Source organism: Chamaea fasciata, unplaced genomic scaffold, assembly GCF_029207755.1.
Source record: "Chamaea fasciata isolate MVZ Bird 193981 ecotype frontalis unplaced genomic scaffold, bChaFas1.0.hap1 SCAF_39, whole genome shotgun sequence".
Taxonomy (NCBI): Eukaryota; Metazoa; Chordata; class Aves; order Passeriformes; family Sylviidae; genus Chamaea; species Chamaea fasciata.
Genome location: NW_027094124.1, coordinates 5,581 through 11,160, shown reverse-complemented (window position 1 = coordinate 11,160; position 5,580 = coordinate 5,581).

Sequence of the window (5,580 nt, the reverse complement as noted above, 5' to 3'; positions counted from 1 at the left end):
AGCCTGCCAGGAGCTCTGCCCTTGGGATAAAGAACTGAGGGAGAGAACACAGAGCTCAGAGGGGACAGCAGGAGCCTGCAGTGAGGAGCTGCTGGGCTGTCCCACAGCCCTGGATTTGGGAACAGGATGGTTTCTGTGTCAGCCCTGCCACGTGGGGAGCAGTTCCCTGTCCCATCCATTCTGTGCTCCCAGAGGATGAGGAGCCCTGGTGACAACCAGCTCTCCTCGGCCCTCAGCCAGAGAAGGGAAGCAGAGCCCTTGCCCAGGCTGGGAACTTCCTTCACTCCCAGCCTGGGTGACACCAACCTCCAGCATCTGATTCAGGATCAAAGCTTCCTCCTGCAATTCCAGCCCTTAGCGACGCAATCCTTCGTGTCCATCCCGCTGGAAGAAACTGCAGAGTTTGAAGGAGTTTAAATCTTTTCAGAATGCATCTTTTCAAAGGTGAACTACCCAGGAAATGCTTTGCTTCAGTGGCTCTCAGGCAGCTGCAGTTGTTCAGGATTTCCACCAAATAACCTGGAAGATCCTCCAGGAGTTTGTGTATCCTGAGGAAAACAGGCACAACAGGAAAGTTCGTGCATGGAGCCAAGTTCAGGTGTTACCTAGAAATTCAATTCTGGTCCCCAGAGCCCAAAGCTCTGAATTCCCAGGATCACAGAACCCCAAACTGGTTTGGGTGGGAAGTGACCTTCAAACCATTCACCACACCTTCCACTGGACCAGGCTGCTCCAAACCCTGTCCAACCTGACCTGGAACATTAAAAAAAAAAAAAAAATAAAAAAAAAAATTCCTCCTGGAAGTCCTGGCTCAGCTGAGAAGCTGCACATCATTATTGGTGCTCCTGCACTCTCCCAGGGGGTGTTTTTCACTCCATTCCCTGAGCTGGCTGCTGGAGAAGGAGCCTGGCATCAGCTGCCCTCGGGAAAAACTGTGAATTTTGGGGAGGATGCAGAACAGCATTTAACAGTGTGGGACAGCCATAAACCCACCCTGCTGGTGTGACTCAGCAGAGGCAGGAGCTGTTTGCTTTGGCACAGGAGCTTCCTCAGGCCAGGATCTTTGCTCTCACTGAGATTTGTGGGGCAGAAAAGCTCCCTCAGCCTCTTCCCAGCACTCTGAAGACATCAGACTTGTCTTGGGATGGTGCATAAACGCCCAATAACATTCGAGTGACACAGAGAGGTTCATAATAACCCATTCCTCAGCACACGGAGTGATTCAGAACTGTTTGCATGCCTGTGTGGGACAGATCCTTCATCCTCTGAGGGGAAAACGTGAGATTTTTCCTCCAGAAACTGGATAATGGGGTACTGATGGTGGAGTCAATTTGATCACGTGAAATACAGCTCCTGCTTGGCTGCAGTTTTGAAGCACCTTCCCAAAGACAGCAATAACTCTGAGGAGCTGAACCCTGAGACTCATCCTTGTCTCCTGGGAGTTTTTACTGCCCTCAGTGCTCCCTGCACCTGCACTGCAAGGAGGGCAGGATTTTATGGCCCCTCGAAAGTCCTGTACACAGCTTTTCCTGCATTTACTGCTGCTAAACACAGCCTTTGTGGGATCATATGGCACTTTAAGTGCTCTGATTTACAGAGAGGCAGCAACTCCATCTGTAACAAACATCCTAAAGCTGAGTTTAAGAGCGATCCACTGTATTTATTTGGCACATAAACACTCCCCTGCAAGGCATGTGCCTGAACTCACAGGAACATCACGAGCACAGCAAGGTCACAGCCAAGGTGAAGGTGACAGGGGAGAAAGGCAAATCTTGGGAATTAGCAAATGGAAAACCGTCCTTTTCTCCTGGTAAATATTCCGGATACGTGGCTTAAATTTCTTACTCAGATAAAGAGCCTGGTGGTACACAGAACAAGAAAAAGACAACCCCAGGCTCGGTTTAGCTTTAGCTTTTCAAAGTTATCCGTTTTATCTGTGGACAGAAATTGTTTCCCTGGAATTAGGAAACTCCAGGTGGCTCTGTGAGGTCAATTATCTTTGAGCTCCCTCAAGTGGCACTGAAACCTTGGGGTTTGTCACAGAAATCCTTGAGTTTCTTACAAAAAATCCTCGAGTTTGTCATAGAAATCCTCGAGTTTGTCATAGAGATCCTCAAGTTTTTTACAAAAATCCTCAGGTTTGTCATAGAAATCTTGGAGTTCGCAACAGAAATCCTCGAGTTTGTCACTGCAATCCTCAACTTTGTCACAGAAACCCTCGAGTTTTGTACAAAACCCCTCGAGTTTGTCACTGAAATCCTTGAGCTGGTCCCTGAAACTTCCCAATTTGTTGCACAACTCCTTTCCTAACGAAGCCCTGTCATTCGAGCCCGTGTTTTTCACAGCAGCTGTAGCAAACAGAGATGCTTGGGTTTCCAGGAATCGAAACCACTTCAGAGCAGTTGAAGGCGATCCATTTAATAACACAGTTCTCTTCTGACAGATCTCTGAAAAGACACGGATCAAGGGAAATGAAGCGTTTTATGTCCAAGAGGAGTTTGCAGCTGATTCCCAACATGATACCTGCGTGTTGTGAGAAGTTGTTTTGACTTTTTTTTCTTTTTCTGTGGTTCCTTCTCAAATTCATGCCTGAGTCGCTGGAAAGTGAACGTGTTGTTCAACATCTCAGGTAAAACTCAGCCCTTTGCTTTCTACACCTTGAAGAGGTAAATAAATCCTCTGGCTTCAGTCCAGAAGTTTTTTAACGTGGTTTTGCCTCATTAAAAGCACATTTTATTTAAGAAGAACATCTTTTAATCAGAAAGCAATTGATGGGCACACAGGATTCAGGTCGTTTTTGGTGCAAGGAGATGAAATTTGATAGCAGACTGGAGCTTTTCACAGTAAAAAAAAAAAAAAAAAAAAAAAAAAAGTAGTAGGTTTTTCAAGGGTTTGAATAATATGGCAAGAACCTTTTGGAGCAAAGAGCTCAAGAACAAAATGACTTTGGAGAAGAGAAAACTTCCAGTGTTTGAAGGAGCTACAGGGAAACTGGAGTGGGAGTGTTCATCAGGGACTGCCAGGACAGGAGGGAATTCATTTCCACTGTGTAAAAAATGAGCTCCACTCTCTTTTTAAATGTTTATGAGTTGAATAAAAATTAAAGACAGACAATTAGGAGACATAAGAGGAAACGTTTCAGCTGGGGTGCCTCACCAGAAAGCAACGCCCTTCTCTTTTCAATGGCTGTGTTTTTAAGGATTGCTGTTTGACATATTCAATAGATATTAAAACCTTTTGTTTGCTTGTTTTAAGTTTTCCTAATTATCTTATTTGATCGATTTGTTTGTGGGCGTTTTTCTTGTGTTTGGTAACGTGGGTTTTGGCTGGTTTTATTTTGATAAAGAAACTAGAAATCCAGCAGCTTTTATGTAGGGTGATGACCTCTCCCTCATAATTGTTGGCTTGGTCAGTCTCAGATGTCACAAAGAAAAAAATGAATTTTTCTGCTATTCACACTCTGTCCCAATCAGAAAATGCACTCATCACCTTTCTAAACATTGACATTTATCTTGACATTGACACTTCTGAGAGGAATGACAGGTTTGTCTTTACAAACAAACTCTGGGTCTGCTGGTGGATAAAACCAGCACTGAGAGAGAAAAGAAACAATGGGAAGGATCCCACTGATTGATGAATGGAAAAGAAGACGTTTGCCTTCACAAACAAACGGTAGGTTTGCTGATAAATGAAAATGGATGTTGAAAGATGAAAGAAACAATGGGGAAACCCCATAAATTCCATAAAAATTCAAAGTTTAAAGGGGGTTGTACGTTAAGGAGGAATTTTGGGTATTGGGCACTCTGGGAAGTATGTAACTCTCAAGCACCTCAGGCAACGGGGGAAGAGAGGGAAACGGGGCCAGGAAATTGGGATAAATAGGAGGCTGCGTCCTCCAAAATTTCACAGACCTCAGGGGAAATGCCCCATGGCCTCTCCCTTTATTCTTTTATTATTAATTATCATTTATAAAGTAAAAGCACTCCTCTGGCTCCTTTTCGCACATAAACCTGTGTCGTTTGCGGGTTAATTTTCCTAGCACTGACATTCACGCTTACACTGACACTGACATATTTTTAATATTTATTTCACGTTCCTATTTCCCAGAGTTCCCCCCCCCGCCCTCAGGCTTCAGTCCGGCGTTGCCGTGGCAACGGGGGGTCACGTGCCGGGCGGGTGACGTGCCGGGCGGGTGACGTGCCGGGCGGGTCACGTGCCGGGCAGGTCACGTGCCGGGCGGGTGACGTGCCGGGCGGGTGACGTGCCGGGCGGGTGACGTGCCGGGCGGGTCACGTGCCGGGGCTCACGCGCGGCGGGCGCGATGGCGGACGAGGAGCAGCGGGCGCTGCTCGGCGCTGAGGGCGGCGATGGCGGCGGCTCCCCGGGCCCTCCCCGCGCTGCCCGCCGCCTGCGATCCCCGCCGCCTCCCGCACCGCCTGCTCGTGCTGGCCCTCATGCGCTTCCTCGGCTTCGGTGCGGGCGGCGCGCGGGGGATCCGTGTGGGGGCCGTGTGAGGTGGGGCGGGTGTGGGAGCCGGCGCGGAGCCCTGAGCCGTCCCCTTCTCCCCGCAGGCAGCTGCTACGACAACCCGGCCGCTCTGCAAACGCAGGTTCAGCGGGTGAGTCGCTCTCGGGGCGGGGCTTTAAAACAACAGGAGGAGTGATTCTTTCCGTGGGTGTGGGCTAACGGAACAGGGGGGGAGGCTTCCAACTAGGAGAGATGGGATTTTGGGAAGGAATTCCTGGCTGGGAGGGAAACAAAAAAAAAACAAACCCCCAAAAACAAACAAAAACCCCAACAACAACAAAAAAACAAACCAGTATTTACCCTCCAGATAAGGAAAAAAAAAAAAAAAAAAAAAGGAAAAATTCATTCCTTTTTTCTTCAGTTTCTTCTCATCTGACTTCATCTCCTGGTTTCCATGCCGGGAGTGGTGGAGTCCCCAGCCCTGAAAGTGTTTCACAATCCTGTGGATGTGCTGGGTTAACAGCTGGGCTGATGCTCCTGGAGGTCTTTTCCAACTTTAGGGATTCTGGGGTGATTCTAAAAGGACAAAGAACTGGTGGTTCCAAAGGGTTTCAGCTCCTCTGGCTGTAACCCAAGCAGATTCCACAGGAGATGTGCATGGCCAGGTCAGCCTGGTGGGATTTCCTTCCCCATCCAAGGGGAAACTGGTTCCTATGTGCAGTCACAGTCATTTACATGTTAATATCTTTGGGAATGTTGTTCCCAGTGGAAGCAGGCAGAGGTAAAATCCCTTGTGGCCTTCCCAAGTCTCTGGGATCCATTCCTCGTGCTGGTGGTCAGGGGTGGTTGGAATTCAGGATTTGCCCAAATGGAAGAACTAAAAATAGAAAGAAACCAAGTTGTGAGGGAAAGCTTCTCACAATTTCCACTAAAACAATCCGAGAACTTGCTTTACTCATTTCCTTCTGCTCAAACCAGGTTCTTGTCAATGAATCCTGTTCTTTTTCCTCCTTCTCAAGGAGCATGTGGAGCCCAGGCCCAGCTGTGACTCAGGTGAAAGCACAGCACCATTTTTCCTGCCTCGGGGGAAGAAGGTGAGTCCTGGAGGTCCCC